The sequence below is a fragment of the Pectinophora gossypiella genome, unplaced genomic scaffold (assembly GCF_024362695.1).
Source record: "Pectinophora gossypiella unplaced genomic scaffold, ilPecGoss1.1 Pgos_40, whole genome shotgun sequence".
In the NCBI taxonomy this organism is placed as follows: Eukaryota; Metazoa; Arthropoda; class Insecta; order Lepidoptera; family Gelechiidae; genus Pectinophora; species Pectinophora gossypiella.
Genome location: NW_026063250.1, coordinates 64240 through 81727, shown reverse-complemented (window position 1 = coordinate 81727; position 17488 = coordinate 64240). Strand labels below are relative to the sequence as shown.

Genomic DNA, 17488 nt, shown 5'->3' with positions numbered 1-17488 from the left:
AGACCGCGCTATTATAACAGAAAATGAGGCTATATGGCATAAAATACCTTAGCGAAACCTGTAGATTCTATTGCCTACCGATTTGAAAAAAACAAAATACGTTTATTGTTTTTCACGAATTTAACGTAGTATATTTGGCTGTATGGGTTATATTTCCTTTGCCTGTACTATGGACAAAATAACCAAAAAAAAAAATGAACGTAGTGTAGATTATTTATATTTTGGCTTTTTGGCGGGAAACGGGAACGGGACAGTTGCTTTCTTCATTGAATAATCTAAATAATTAATACCAAGTGGTGTTTTGTGGTTAATGACCGCATTAAGTTAGTCGGAAGACATTCGCGAGTGTTATTATATCGGAGTATTCAATGAACAAAGTGTATCTGCCTATTTTCGCTTCGTGACATGAAACCGCTTCGTAACTCGAAAGTTTATGCGGACTTTTGAGTTAATTCGTTTGGGGTTCGGAGTAGGAGTCTACTCCGAGGGTGGGGGCTTAGGTTTCATCATCATCACCTTTCATCATTTCATTAATCATCAAGAAAAGAAATACGTAAGACATGGCTGTATGGGCATAATTCCCCTTGCCTTACCCTTCGGGGAAAACCAAGTTAACCAAGACAAAAAAAAAATATTTATATTTTTTTTTGGTGTCGTTGCTGAAGTTCTCTTGATCTTTTCCTGTGCTACTTATTTTCTATTTTGTTACAATTTGTAGCTTACAAGTTCATCGAATCGAGCCCTACTTCCTCGTTTTTGTGTCGACATTCTACTGTAAAAACTTCCAGAACCATTATGTATTTTGGAAAGAGCTGATATGATAAAAAGTTTGTTCATAATGTGCGTTGATAAATTGTAATGTAAGTAACATACAATCAAATAACACTGTTATTATTAAGTCATTTATTTATTATTAATTTATATTTTTATAGGTGTTAAATGCTGATCGACTTTGTCATACTAACTCATACTCGTACCTACTAAGAGATGCAAGCAACAATAACAAGCTCTTGAAGAATGTTCCAGTCGGAGAGTTGGAAACAATTGTGTCTGTATAAGTTGTGGAATATCTTTGGACAGGCACTCAAGAACACAAAATCATAGGCTTATGGAAAAAAGTGATAAGTGGTATTATATAGAAAAACAAATATCTCTGAGACAGGTAATAAAATATTAATAAAATATTTAAGGAAATTTAATTTATGTTGTGTAAGAGCCATTTAATAATTTTGTGTTTGAATCATAATTGTTATAAGGCAATAATTATGATTAAAAATTGTTCTAATTTCAATTTAATGTTGGCAATGTTTCAATTCCATCCTTACACATTAAATAATATTGTTACAATGAGGTATCGTCTGCAATATATTGTTGTACGTGTATGGGGCGCCTAATTTATATTTATTGGCTCCATAGGGACGGCAAAACTACAATAAATTTTTAAGAGCTAATTTTTTATTTGCTTTCAGATGCCTGATGGATGCTTGGATTAGAGATGGATGGTTGTTTGCAGGATGAGCTCACATCAAAAGCATTAATATCTAGTGAACAGTAAAGCTGTGTTAAGTGTGCCGTTGCATATTATATAGTTAGTAGCTATTTATGTTCATAGATGGTGTTCAAACTACATATGAGCTTAAATCATTTTAAATTATCATATCATTAAATAGATAAAAAATAACAATGTATATTTTAATGTTATTGTTAAGTTTTTCTATACCTACTTACTAATAATGTAACCATACATCTCATCATCTCCTATCATGTAGATTGTAAAGTGGATGGCCAACCTCATCGACCCTGTTACAGGGTTATTACTGAGCCACTAAAGTCTCCTGACATGGTTTATGTAACAACTATGTATTTACATTAGTAAGTAGTAACCGGGACCAACAGCTTTACATGCCATCCGAAGGATCACAAAGTAATTTTTGTGATATGTCCACACCGGGTTCGAACTCTGGATTGTGAGCCCATTAGTCAACCACTCTGTATCACAGAGGCCGAGAGTACTTGGTTAAATTTATGTTTTATTTGAACAATTACACGTTACGCTGTTGGTCCCGGTTACTACTTACTGATGTAAGTAAGTAGTCGTTACATGAGTCATGTCAGGGGCCTTTGGCGGCTCAATAGTAACCCTGACACCAGGGTTGATGAGGTTGGTACGTCACCTCACAACCCACACGATAAGAAGAAGATTTGAACAATTTGATTAATTGTAGAAATATTTTGTATGAGTTGCACCTATGACATTATTTCAAATATACCTAAATATAATAAAACAACTTATTTCTAAAAATATGTCTTTTATTATTTTTTTAAACAAATTGTTTCTTTTTAAAATTATCTTGAAAGATATAGTTTAATGATGTTGTTAAGTGCCATTTCTACTGATAGGATCTCACAATCACAATGGTTTGACCAGTTGTTAGTTACATTTTAATGTAGGTACGTGCTGGCATTGAATTTATGACCTCTTGAGAATTTCCACATGAAACATCCTTTGGTAGTTTACTAATGAGGGACTTTCCAGTACGTTCCCCAAAAAGTATATAGATGACGCTGTACAGAGGTGCGTTCGTTTAATCTTCCAATTTCATGGACAACACGACACACACACACACACACATAAAAGCATTTATAGAATTGATATTTTCTTTTTAAAAAATGTTTTGTGATTTAGTCTGTTTAAATTCAAGTTAACTATTTTCAAATGTATTTATATATCCATGAGTTTTTTGAAGAGGAAATAATGATTTTACTTACTTACTATACTTGTTTTACATTTATTTTTGAGTACCTATATATATGATAACCCTTGTAATTACACCCAGGCACAACACATCTTCTACCGATTATTATTCTGATCAAAATAAAGAAAAGCAATTTAGATAGATAGATAGATAAAATACTTTATTGAGCACAATGGACACAAAATACAGAGATAAGGACAACAATTTACAATTGACAATTTAGGTAGGTAGGTAGCAACACTATTCTATACCTACTTACCTACATGTCTGATTTATTTAACAATACATACCTCTGCCATCAAATTATATTTTTTCAATAATTATTTACCCTAACAATAAGAAAATAGGTTTTTATATTAGCCATCTATATAATATTTTTATTTTAAGTTACACCCGTCATTTCCTTATCAGCTGAAAAGGAAGACAAAATTAAGTTAAAAGCACACGCCAAAAGAATTGCATATGAACGAGATGCCTATTTTATAATTAACAGTTGTCAATTATCCGTCCTTTCGAAATTAGATATTACTTTTCTCGTTAACCAGGCTGTAGGATGTCTCCCTGATGCGGATCAGTTTTCAAAGATCGAGAAGTACCTACTTCCATACTCAACATGACATTCCGATTACACCCCTATACGTTGTTTTTACCTCTAAGACGTTTTCTGGAAAAACAAAGTTTTGTATGGCGGCCGTCTTGTTTCACCGCCATTTTGTTTTTTTTTTACCGGCAATTGGATTCGACCAAGATTTTAATAGGTCTCATGAAAACCAAAACGTTCCAGGTGTGATATGTTTGCCAGGCCGTAGGGTGCCCCCAGTTGCGGAGCAGTTTTCAAAGATGACGTTCCGATCACACCCCTATACATCAATTTTACCTCTGAGACATTTTCTGGAAAAACAAAACTATGTATGGCGGCCATCTTGTTTTTCGGCCATTTTGTTTTTTTTTTACCGGCGATAAAATTTGACTAAGATTTGAACAGGTTTGGTGGAAAACAAAATGTTCCAGATGCCATAGTTTTGCCGGGCCTTAGGGTGTCGCCCTGATGCGGAGCAGTTTTCGAAAACCTGGAAGTATACCTGTACTCTACATGACGTTCCGATCAAAACCCTCATAAATAAAATTAAAAATTTGTATGGCGGCCATCTTGATTTTCCGCCATTTTGTTTTTTTTTTCACCGGCAATAAAATTTGACAATAAGATTTCTTATTCGGCAATAAGATTTGAATAGGTTTGGTGGAAAAAAAAATGTTCCAGGTGCCATAGTTTTGCCAGGCCGTGGGGTGTCTCCCTGATGCGGAGCAGATTTCAAAGATCGAACAGTATTTAAATACTCAACGTGACGATCCGATCAAATCCCTCACACATATTTTGTACCCCCGAGGCATTTTCGGGAAAACGAAAATTTTGTATGGCGGCCATCTTGATTTTCCGCCATTTTGATTTTTTTTCACCTGCGATTAAATTTGACCAAGATTTAAATAGGTTTCGTGAAAAATTTATTGATCTAGGTTTTATAGTTTTGCCAGGCCGTAGGGTGCCGCCCTGATGCGGAGCAGTTTTCGAAGATTGATAATATTTTTCGTACTCGACAAGACGTTCCGATTACACCCCCATACACAGTTTTTACCCCGGAGACATTTTCTGGAAAAACAAAATTTTGTATGGCGGCCATCTTGTTTTTCCGCCATTTTGGTTTTTTTTCACCGGCGATTGGATTTGACCAAGATTTAAATACGTTGTGCTAAAAAATCATTGTTCCAGGTGCGATAGTTTGGCCAGGCCGTAGGGTGTCTCCCTGATGCGGAGCAGTTTTTCAAGATCGAGAAGTATTTCCATACTCAACAAGACGTTCCGATCACACCTCCATACACAGTTTTTACCCACGAGACATTTTCCGGAAAAATAAAATTTTGTATGGCGGCCATCTTGTTTTTCCGCCATTTTGATTTTTTTTCAACGACAATAGAATTTGACCAAGATTAAAATAGGTTTTGCGAAAAAAAATTTGATACAGCTATAATAGTTGCGCCAGACTGTAGGGTATCTCCCTGATGCGGAGCAGTTTTCCAAGATCTGAAAGTTTTCCCATACTCACCGGGAGGTCCCGATCACACCCCCCATACATCATTTTGACCCCCCGACGCTCCTTCTGGGAGAACAATTATGTCAGTGAGTGAGTCAGTCAGTCAGTGGGTTTGCAGCTATATATAGTATAACTAGATGTCGCGTGGTTCGCTCGCAGCAAGCTGCTCGCGTGTCTTGTTTTCCCGCCATTTTTTTACCGCGATAGAATTTGACCAAGACTTGAATAGGTCTCGTGAAATCAAAAAAGTTCTAGGTGCTATAGTTTTGCCAGGCCGTAGGGTGACCCCTGATGCGGAGCAGTTTTCCAAGATGACGTTCCGATCACACCCCAATACATCATTTTTACCCCCGAGGCATTTTGAGGAAAAACGAATAATTTGTATGGCGGCCATCTTGTTTTTCGACCATTTTGTTTTTTTTTCACCGGCGATAAAATTTGACCAAGATTTAAATAGGTTTCGTGAAAACAAAAAAGTTCCAAGCGCGATAGTTTCGCCAGGCCGTAGGGTGTCTCCCTGATGCGGAGCAGATTTCAAAGATCAAGAAAAATTTCCATACTCAACATGACGTTCCGATCACACCCCTATACATATTTTTTACCCCCGAGGCATTTTCAGGAAAAACAAAAAAAATGTATGGCGGCCATCTTGATTTTCCGCCATTTTGATTTTTTTCACCGGCGATTGGATTCGCCAAAAAAAATTAATCCGGGTTTTATAGTTTTGCCAGGCCGTAGGGTGTCTCCCTGATGCGGAGCAGATTTGAAGAAAGAGAAGTGTCTCCATACTCAACAAGACGTTCCGATTACACTCCCATATACAGTTTTTACCCCCGAGATATTTTCTGGAAAAACAAAATTTTGTATGGCGGCCATCTTGTTTTTCCGCCATTTTGATTTTTTTTCAACTACGATAGAATTTGACCAAGACTTAAATAGGTCTCGTGAAATCAAAAAAGTTCTAGGTGCTATAGTTTTGCCAGGCCGTAGGGTGTCTCCCTGATGCGGAGCAGTTTTTGAAGGTCGGGAAGTATTTCCATACTCAACATGACTATTTGATCACATCCCTCATACATCATATTCACCCCCGAGGCATTTTCGAGAAAAACGAAAATTTTGTATGGCGGCCATCTTGTTTTTCCGCCATTTTGGTTTTTTTTCACCCGCAATAGAATTTGACCAAGATTTAAATATATTACCCGAAAAAAAAATTGATCTATGTTTTATAGTTTTGCCAGGCCGTAGGGTGTCTCCCTGATGCTGAGCAGATTCTGAAGATCAAGAAGTATTTCCATACTCACCAAGACGTTCCGATTGCAACCCCATACACAGTTTTTACCAACGAGACATTTTCTGGAAAAACAAAATTTTGTATGGCGGCCATCTTGTTTTTCCGCCATTTTGATTTTTTTTCACCGACAATAGAATTTGACCAAGATTTAAATAGAATTTGCGAAAAAAAAATTGATCCAGGTATAATAGTTGCGCCAGGCCGTAGGGTGTCTCCCTGATGCGGAGCAGTTTTCCAAGATCTGGAAGTTTTCCCATACTCATCGGAAGATCTTGATCACACCCCCCATACACCATTTTTACCCCCCGACACTCCTTCTGGGAGAACAACCCTGTCAGTGAGTCAGTCAGTCAGTCAGTCAGTACATGGGTTTGTAGCTATATATAATATAATAACTAGATTTCGCGTGGTTCGCTCGCAGCAAGCTGCTCGCGTGTCTTGTTTTCCCGCCATTTTTTTACCGCGATAGAATTTGACCAAGACTAAATAGGTTTCGTGAAATCAAAAAAGTTCTAGGTGCTATAGTTTTGCCAGGCCGTAGGATGTCTCCCTGATGCGGAGCAGTTTTCCAAGATGACGTTCCGATCACACCCCTATACATCATTTTACCTCTGAGACATTTCTGGAAAAACAAAAATTTATATGGCGGCCATCTTGTTTTTCGGCCATTTTGTTTTTTTCACCGGCGATAAAATTTGACCAAGACTTGAATAGGTCTCGTGAAATCAAAAAAGTGCTAGGTGCTATAGTTTTGCCAGGCCGTAGGGGGACTCCCTGATGCGGAGCAGTTTTCCAAGATGACGTTCCGATCAAAACCCTCAAACATCATTTTACTCCTGAAGCATTTTCGGATAAAACAAATATTTGTATGGCGGCCATCTTGTTTTTCCGCCATTTTGTTTTTTTTTTACCGGCGATTGGATTTGACCAAGATTTAAATAGGTTTCGTGAAAAATTTATTGCTCCAGGTTTTATAGTTTTGCCAGGCCGTAGGGTGTCTCCCTGATGCGGAGCAGTTTTTGAAGGTCGGGAGGTATTTCCATACTCAACATGACATTTTGACCACATCCCTCATACATCATATTTACCCCCGAGGCATTTTCGAGAAATCCGAAAATTTTGTATGGCGGCCATCTTAATTTTCCGCCATTTTGTTTTTTTTTTACCTGCGATAAAATTTGACCAAGATTTAAATAGGTTTTGTGAAAAAAATATTCCTGCAGGTTTTATAGTTTTGCCAGGCCGTAGGGTGTCTCCCTGATGCGGAGCAGTTTTCAAGATCGAGCAGTATTGAAATACTCAACATGACGATCCGATCACATTCCTATACATCATTTTTACCCCCGAGGCATTTTCAGGAAAAACGAAAAATTTGTATGGCGGCCATCTTGATTTTCCGCCATTTTGATTTTTTTTCACTCATGATAGAATTTGACCAAGATTTAAATATGTTTCGCGAAAGAAAAATTGCTCCAGGTTTTATAGTTTTGCCAGGCCGTAGGGTGTCTCCCTGATGCGGAGCAGTTTTTCAAGATCAAAAAAAATTTCCATAGTCAACGGGATGTTCCGATTACAACTCCATACACAGTTTTTACCAACGAGAAATTTTCTGGAAAAACAAAATTTTGTATGGCGGCCATCTTGTTTTTCGGCCATTTTGATTTTTTTTCACCGGCGATTGAATTTGACTAAGATTTAAATAGGTTTTGCGAAAAAAAAATTGATCCAGGTGTAATAGTTGCGCCAGGCCGTAGGGTGTCTCCCTGATGCGGAGCAGTTTTCCAAGATGACGTTCCGATAACACCCCTATACATCGTTTTTACACCCGAGACATTTTCTGGACAAACAAAAATTTTTATGGCGGCCATCTTGTTTTTCGGCCATTTTGTTTTTTTTTTCATCGGCGATAAAATTTGACCAAGATTTTAATAGGTTTGGTGAAAAAAGAATCGTTCCAGGAGCGATAGTTTTCCCATTCCGTAGGGTGCCGCCCTGATGCGGAGCAGTATTTGAAGGTCGGGAAGTATTTCCATACTCAATATGACATTTTGATCTCATTCCTCTTACATCATATTCACCCCGAGGCATTTTCGAGAAAAACGAAAAATTTGTATGGCGGCCATCTTGTTTTTCGGCCATTTTGTTTTTTTTTCACCGGCGATAAAATTTGACCAAGACTTTAATAGGCTTCGTGAAAACAAAAAAGTTCCATGTGCGATAGTTTCGCCAGGCTGTAGGGTGTCTCCCTGATGCGGAGCAGCTTTCGAAGATCGAAAAGTATTTCCATACTCAACATGATGTTTTGATCACATTCCTCATACATCATTTTTACCCCCGAGGCATTTTCGGGAAAAACGAAAATTTTGTATGGCGGCCATCTTGTTTTTCCGCCATTTTGGTTTTTTTTCAGCAGGGATTGGATTTGACCAAGATTTAAATATGTTTCGCGAAAGAAAAATTGCTCCAGGTTTTATAGTTTTGCCAGGCCGTAGGGTGTCTCCCTGATGCGGAGCAGTTTTTCAAGATCTAACAGTTTTTCCATACTCAGCTTGACGTTTCGATCACACCTCTCATACATCATTTTTACCTCCGAGACATTTTCTGGAAAAACGAAATTTTGTATGGCGGCCATCTTGTTTTTCCGCCATTTTGATTTTTTTTCACCGACAATACAATTTGACCAAGATTTAAATAGGTTTTGCGAAAAAAAAATTGATCCAGGTATAATAGTTGCGCCAGACTGTAGGGTGTCTCCCTGATGCGGAGCAGTTTTCCAAGATTTAGGATTTTTCCCATACTCACCGGGAGGTCCCAATCACACCCCCCATACATCATTTTGACCCCCCGACGCTCCTTCTGGGAGAACAATTATGTCAGTGAGTCAGTCAGTCAGTCAGTCAGTGGGTCTCCAGCTATATATATTATAAAATAACTAGATGTCGCGTGGTTCGCTCGCAGCAAGCTGCTCGCGTGTCTTGTTTTCCTGCCATTTTTTTACCGCGATAGCATTTGACCAAGACTAAATAGGTTTCGTGAAATCAAAAAAGTTCTAGGTGCCATAGTTTTGCCAGGCCGTAGGATGTCTCCCTGATGCGGAGCAGTTTTCCAAGATGACGTTCCGATCACACCCCTATACATCATTTTACCTCTGAGACATTTCTGGAAAAACAAAAATTTATATGGCGGCCATCTTGTTTTTCGGCCATTTTGTTTTTTTTCACCGGCGATAAAATTTGACCAAGACTTGAATAGGTCTCGTGAAATCAAAAAAGTTCTAGGTGCTATAGTTTTGCCAGGCCGTAGGGTGACCCCTGATGCGGAGCAGTTTTCCAAGATGATGTTCCAATCACACCCCAATACATCATTTTTACCTCTGAGACATTTTCTGGAAAAACAAAAATTTGTATGGCGGCCATCTTGATTTTCGGCCATTTTGTTTTTTTTTTTTTCACTGGCGATAAAATTTGACCAAGACTTTAATAGGCTTCGTGAAAACAAAAAAGTTCCAGGTGCGATAGTTTCGCCAGGCTGTAGGGTGTCTCCCTGATGCGGAGCAGCTTTCGAAGATCGAAAAGTATTTCCATACTCAACATGATGTTTCGATCACATTCCTCATACATCATTTTTACCCCCGAGGCATTTTCGGGAAAAACGAAAATTTTGTATGGCGGCCATCTTGTTTTTCCGCCATTTTGTTTTTTTTTCAGCGGGGATTGGATTTGACCAAGATTTAAATATGTTTCGCGAAAGAAAAATTGCTCCAGGTTTTATAGTTTTGCCAGGCCGTAGGGTGTCTCCCTGATGCGGAGCAGGTTTTCAAGATCGAGAAGTATTTCCATACTCAACAATACGTTCCGATTACACCCCCATACACAGTTTTTATCCCTGAGACATTTTTTGAAAAAACAAAATTTTGTATGGCGGCCATCTTGTTTTTCCGCCATTTTGATTTTTTTCCACCAGGAATTGAATTTGACCAAGATTTAAATAGGTATTGTGAAAAAATAATTGTTCCAGGTGCGATAGTTTCGCCAGACTGTAGGGCGTCTCCCTGATGCGGAGCAGTTTTCCAAGATTTGGAAGTTTTCCCATACTCACCGGAAGATTTGGATCACATCCCCCATACATCACTTTTACCCCTCGACGCTCCTTCTGGGAGAACAACCCTGTCAGTGAGTCAGTCAGTCAGTCAGTCAGTGAATCAGTCAGTGGGTTTGTAGCTATATATATTATAATAATAACTAGATGGTGCTAAGTGCGCTCGCTGCTAAAGCAGCTTCGCGGGCGTTGTACGTGGATTGACGTTTTCGTATAGTTTGTTTCGCATCACAGATTTGTAATAACTATTAAGACAGACACAAAAAGAAATAAAAAAAATGTGTAGGATATTGTTGGTTTATTTTATGTTATCAAAAAATAAAAATATAAAATTATATTCTCTCTCTCTCTCTTGCATTGTTCCCATATGGTGGTGGGGTCTTTTTTCCGAGTCTTTTCCTTCCACTTCGCTCTGTTGGATGTATCGTCTGCGGAAACATTGCAGGAACAAAGATCTTCTTTGATGACATCTGCTTCTTTGCCTTCTGTATTTCCTGTTAAAAATAAAATAATATTAATTTATTTATAATAACGTATATTTATAATAACGTATAGATATAATATCCTTTTCTTAGTCGATAGCGATACGTTTTTGCCAAAGTGGTCGTGGTCGTCATGTAACGTACCTAGATTCTTGTCACTATCACTATTGATTGCTGGCTGTCACACTGCTGCATTCATTGAAGAAGCTACCGACATCATTTATTTATTTATTTATTTATTTATTTTTACAGTTTTACATTCAGCCATTACAGTAAAAACCAATTCGACTGAAACAAACACATATAAGACATAACAATTATTATTATTTAACTTGAACAATAGCTAAATGCCACATCTGTGAATTTGGCCACCGAACAGCTGTACAGGTCAACGTCCGGGTTGTCCTGGGCCAGGGCGTTAAGATCCGCATCGCGCGAGTAACCGGCGAGTACCAACCAAGATTGGTTCTCGACAGCGGGACTTTAAACATTTGCGGTTGCAGTCGCACGTTGCAATAATTGTCCGGTACATACAGACATAGTGAGGACAAAATTTCCGGATTGGTAAATTGTCCTCTAAATACTTTAAAAATATATTTTAATAAAGTCACGTCCCGTCTTACCTGTAACTGGTAGTACCCAACCATTCCTAGTACAAATAACGATGGGTACATAAGTGGGTAGAAAGGATACACACCATATTGTACTAAATATAAATACCTAGTGAATTTGTTTTGTATTTTCTCCACCATAAGACAATATTTATTCTCATGGGGAGACCAAATAATTGCACTCATTTCTAGCTTACTCCTCACTAAAGCGTTATATAACGTTTTAACTACCGCTATACTTAACTCATCCCTCGATTGACGCAAGATGAATCCTAAATTCCGAAAAGCATGTTTACACGAATCGATAATGTGATCACGAAATGTCAAATCACAGTTCAAACGCACTCCTAAGTCTCTTATTGAGGAAACACGCGGCATCACCGCCCCGTCCACCAAGTAGTCATGCTGCAGTGGAGCACGCGCCCGACTGAAGCTTATCACGTTACATTTGGAAACGTTAAATGACAGCTTATTGTCGCGACTCCACTGCACCACCCTATCGATGTCCTGCTGTAACCTTACACAGTCTGAAATGTCTTTCACCTTCATAAATAATTTCAGGTCATCAGCAAATAATAAACAACCCGCCGATTTAACAGCACCCGGAAGGTCGTTAATCATTATTAAAAACTCCAATGGGCCAAGGTTACTACCTTGACTCACCCCGGAGAATGTATAATACGGTTCCGAGTTGTAACCTGCGTATTCCACGTACTGTCTACGATCTCGCAAATAGCTCGCGAAAAAGCTTAACAAGTGATTCGTGAAACCTATGGCCGCGAGTTTCCTCAACAAGACGTCATTGTCCACTAGATCAAAAGCCTTTCGAAAATCGAAGTAAGCTGCATCCACCTGCCCTCCTACCTCCGAATCTACGATCGGCATCACCCTGGATATGAAACACATAAGATTGCTATCCGTACTGCGACCTGGTCGAAACCCATGTTGCGCGTCACTCAGCTGTGCACTGACTTGGGCAGAAATTGAATTATGTAATGCCGTTTCAAAAACTTTGGCAAATGACGAGAGCACAGCTACCGGCCTATACCCGCTCAAATCTGTGTCTGCTCCTCCTTTAGGTATCGGTATAACACGCGTAAGTTTCCAGTCGTCGGGGTAAAAAGTACATTCGAGACATAAATTAAAAATATGAAGTAACGGTTGATCAAAAACCTTCCTACAGTCCTTCACCACAAAAGCTGGGATCCCGTCAGGTCCCGCGGAACGCTTAGGCTTCAGCCGCGCGAGCGCCCCCCGCACCTCCGCCAGCTGCAGCTGCGGCACGTGCACGCGCGCCGCCCCGCTGCCGCACGCCGCCTCCCGCACACACGCCGACACATCCAGGGTCGGTGCTATGTCGCTGTACACCGAGTGGAAATAATTCGCAAACTCACCAGCACACTCCTCCTCAGACAAAGCTAATCCCCGTTTAGTAATTTGCTTTGTCAAGCGTTTTGAACGCTTCGATTTTAAAAAGCTCCAAAAGGAAGCGGGATTGGTACTAAATTGGCTGTTTAGTAGTTTTTGATGCCCCTCATACGCGATAGCAATCCTATGCTTCACTATTGTTCGATACTGAGAAAACACATCGTAATCACACTTCGACCCGCTTTGTTTATATTTTTTATGCCAGACCGCCTTTTCCTTTATGTCGCATATAATGTCCTTGGTGTACCATTCCGGGTAACTGTACCTGGAATGCACACGCTTGCTATGCTTTTTCTTTGGAGTGCAATCATTAATACTGTTATTTAACGTATTGTAAAAATAGTCAATCGCCGTTTGCGGGTCACGAATACTGTATAACGGGGACCAATCTATCGTTAATATCGTGGAATATAATAAAAAGAAGTCTGCCTTACGAAAATTCCACTGTGGACGGGTTAACACACAAGGGGCCGGGGCCTGCGGCGGCGGCGCGGGCTCCGCCGAGCCCCCGCCGCACCAGCGCACGGCCAGTGGCGGGTGCTGCGGGTCCACCGGCACCAGTACCTCTGTCTCCACACTCACTACCACTTCCTCATCCGATAAGTTTGTCAACACTAAGTCTAAAATACGATTATTGCTATTCACAACTTCATTTCGTTGGCGAAATTCACAGTATGACATAAAATATTCAAAGTATATTTGCACGTCTAACGATGTCGAATACATATTGAAATCACCGACAATAATAACCTGTTCGTATTGAACAGAAATCGTTTCTAATGCAAAAAATAGGTGCATAAATTCATTGTCCGAACTATCTGGCGGTATATAAACAACACAACACATACAAAGATATTGTTTATTACGGGACACTAGCGCACAAACAAGTTCAAAAGCGGCAGCATCTACATTCACGGGCGGCGCGATTCGCTTCAGTTCATAATGTGATGTTGCGACCAACAAAACACCGCCCTGCTTTCGTCCATCCGCTCTGTCGCAACGCAACATGGTATACCCATTAGGAATTAACTCCCCATCATGAAAAGAATTATTCAATCCTGTTTCCGTTATAGCAACTATATCCGCTGTTGACGCCAATATGTTTTTATAAAAAATATCCACCTTGGTCCGCAATCCCCTTGCATTTTGATAATAAAATAATATCGTATCAACGGGATGCTGATGTTGTTCCAGATTTTCGGTAGTTCCGAAACCAAACCCATTCACTGATCCTGGCGTTCATCGGCCAAATATCGACATTACAAATGTCTTCATAATGCGATTCTGGAACTCCTACCACAAACGACGCGTAATCCCTTTTTGTTTTCGGATTGATTTTTTCAATTGTTACGTCATCCGAGCCACATACACTTTTCACGTGTAGTAGCACGGACTCATTTGTGGTATCCGGATGTAACGACCAAACGTGTACATATTTCTTCCTTTCTACGGCTTTTATGGTGTTCACATTCTTGGAACCACCTATTAAAATACTGGGTCTTGCTGGCTTCTTCGGCTTTTTTTTTCTTTCCACTGTTATAAATCCCTCACTGTCCTGGTCATTAACGCTTTTCGGGTCACTATTATCACTCGCTATGTTGTCCTGCTCAGAGACAGCCGGCGCAGCTAATCGCTGTCGCTTATCAACTGTAGCAGCCGCCTTTTTACCACCTCTTTCTAACGCTCGTCGGGCCCGATCGGTCAACTTCGCCTTAGACGGAGTCGCCCGATCTGCACCTAACTCCGGCGCAACGGGCTTATCGCTCACAGCTGATGTGTGAGCAGTCAAGGTCGTCGCACTCCTCTTTCCTTTTTGTTGACACACACTTGCAAGTGTGTCTACTTTAGTAGATAGTATCTCTACTACCCTCTTCTGCTCCAAAATCAGCTTCTGCTGATCCTCAATTGCCTTATTTTGCGCCTCAATTAACTTTGATTGGGCAGTAACTTTCACGATGAGCGATTCTAATTTAATTGTGAGATCACTAAACGCAGCTTTCATATCGAAATTCGACATAATTACGCTATTCCGGATTTAAAATTAACAGAGCTTGTGTGTACGACTAGGCACACGCACGCACACATCAGGCTTGGTTGATATAATACTATTGTATTAATAATCTCCTACGCAGTTTTTTGCCTTCTGCATTTCCTATAAATAAAATACATATTAAATATTATATATAATTAAATATTATATATAATTTCTTTTCCTTGGTCGATAGCGATACGTCTTTGCCAAAATAGTCGTGGTCGTCATGTAACGTACCTCGATATCTTGTAACTTTTGATTGCTGGCTGTCACACTGCTGCGTGCATTGAAGAACTTCAGGCTTGGTCGATTTTATTCTATTGCAATCATAATCTCCTACAAAGTTTATTGCACTCTGCATTTCCTGTGAATAAAATATACAGGGTGTTAGTGACATTGTAACGAATACTGATGGGGATGATTCAGACCATGATTCTGAGTTCATATCAAGTGGAATTTTCCGTCGCAAAATTCATGATTTTTTTTTTAGTTATTTTAAATTATTTTCAATTCTATACTTTTGCGATGAAAAATTCCACTTGATATTAACTCAGAATAATCAGGTGAATCATCCCCCTCTGTATTCGGTACGATGTCACTTACACCCCGCACAAGTACATACTGTAGCCATACAAGTAGGTAAGGGTGTTAGTGACACCGTAACAAATACTGAAGAGGATGATTCAGACCATAATTCTGAGTTGAAATCAAGTGGAATTTTCAGTCGGAAAATTCATGAAAATTTTTGTTTTTTTTTTTAAGTTATTTTCTGTTCCATACTTTTGCGACGGAAAATTCCACTTGATATCATCTCATAATCATGGTCTCCATCATCCCTCAAAGTTTTCGTTACGATGTCACTAACACCCTGTATATTACATTTTTTTTCCTTAGTCTATAGCGATACGTTTATGTCAAAGTGGTCGTGATCGTCATGTAACGTACCTCGACATCTTGTTACTTTTGATTGCTGGCTGTCACACTGCTGCATTCTTTGAATGAGCGGCCAACATCAGGCTTGGTTTATATAATACTATTGTATTAATGATCTCCTACGCAGTTTTTTGCCTTCTGCATTTCCTGTAAATAAAATATATAATTAAATATTATATGTAATTTATTTTCCTTAGTCGATAGCAATACGTTTTTGCCAAAATAGTTGTGGTCGTCATGTAACGTACCTCGACATCTTGTTACTTTTGATTGCTGGCTGTCACACTGCTGCATTCATTGAAGGAGCTGGCAACATCAGGTTTGGTTTATATAATACTTTTGTATTAATGATCTCCTACGCAGTTTTTTGCCTTCTGCATTTCCTGTAAATAAATTATATAATTTATTTTCCTTAGTCGATAGCGATACGTTTTTGCCAAAATAGTCGTGGTCGTCATGAAACGTACCTCGATATCTTGTAACTTTTGATTGTTGGCTGTCACACTGCTGCATTCATTGAAGTGGCTGCTGACTTCAGGCTTGGTCGATTTTATTCTATTGCAATCATAAACTCCTACACAGTTTATTGCGCATTTCCTGTAAATAAAATATATATTAATTTTTTTTCCTTAGTCTATAGCGATACGTTTTTGCCAAAATAGTCGTGGTCGTCATGAAACGTACCTCGGTATCTTGTAACTTTTGATTGCTGGCTGTCACACTGCTGCATTCATTGAAGGGGCTGCTGACTTCAGGCTTGGTCGATTTTATTCTATTGCAATCATGAACTCCTACACAGTTTATTGTCATCTGCATTTCCTGTAAATAAAATATATATTATTTTTTTTCCTTAGTCTATAGCGATACGTTTTTGCCAAAGTGGTCGTAATCGTCATTTAACGTACCTCAATATCTTGTTACTTTTGATTGCTAGCTGTGACACTGCTGCATTCATTGAAATAGCGGCCAACATCAGGCTTGGTAGTACTATTGTATTAAAATCTCCTACGCAGTTTTTAGCATTGTGCATTTCCTGTTAAAAAAAATTAATGTTAATTTATATATATATTAACTTTTATTTATAAATATATACATATATATCTCAGGTGATTTCCAAACTACCCAGGAGGTACACCCAGTAGCTCGCTTTTTTTCATGTGGTTCCCCCGCTAATCGAGGCCGCATCCACCTACTTATATGAGAAGTAGGTTCTATCTAATGAGTTAGCAATAGTCATTCAATAAGCAGAGAAATGTGAAAGAAAAAGCAATTTTCAGCTAAGGAATTTAAAATAAAAAGCAATTTTCAGCAATTAGCATGCAATAAGTAAAGCAATTACTCAGTAATTGTCAAACATAAGCGAGTTGTATAATTTAAAGATATTATTGACAATAACAAACACGTACCGAGTTTGTTAATAGTTACATTGAGTTATCATCGCTAAGTTGACCAAATTATTAGTACAGGTTATCACATTCACTAAATGAAAATATGTGTTTTTATCAATTGTAACAATGCTTGCATGACCTAACCAACCGTTGGTGTTGTGGACGCCAATCTTCAAGAGACAAGTGAACGGGTGTGAGGAAAACTGGCAAGATGAACACGTCGGTGTGGGTGCGACTGGTGCACGGGAGAGAAGTGGAGCTAGTTGGCAGATGGAATTAGGCATCACTCTCTTGCTTCAGTTAAGTTCCACTCAGATCAGGTGGGTTGTCGCATGGATGAACATCGCATGGGTTGGAGTAATTCGGAGTAGAACTGTCC

The 17488-nt window shown here is 39.1% G+C and overlaps 2 long non-coding RNA genes across 2 annotated transcripts; both read left to right on the top strand.

The window, feature by feature from the left end:
* The first annotated feature begins 660 nt into the window (after positions 1 to 660).
* On the top strand, positions 661 to 2258 carry LOC126381214 (uncharacterized). The gene is made up of 3 exons (XR_007568722.1): positions 661 to 860; positions 933 to 1162; positions 1470 to 2258. It is a non-coding gene; the product is annotated as an uncharacterized LOC126381214 (long non-coding RNA).
* A 2766-nt stretch (positions 2259 to 5024) lies between these two features.
* Positions 5025 to 9875, top strand: LOC126381223 (uncharacterized). The gene is made up of 2 exons (XR_007568732.1): positions 5025 to 5101; positions 9416 to 9875. It is a non-coding gene; the product is annotated as an uncharacterized LOC126381223 (long non-coding RNA).
* The last annotated feature ends 7613 nt before the right edge of the window (positions 9876 to 17488 follow it).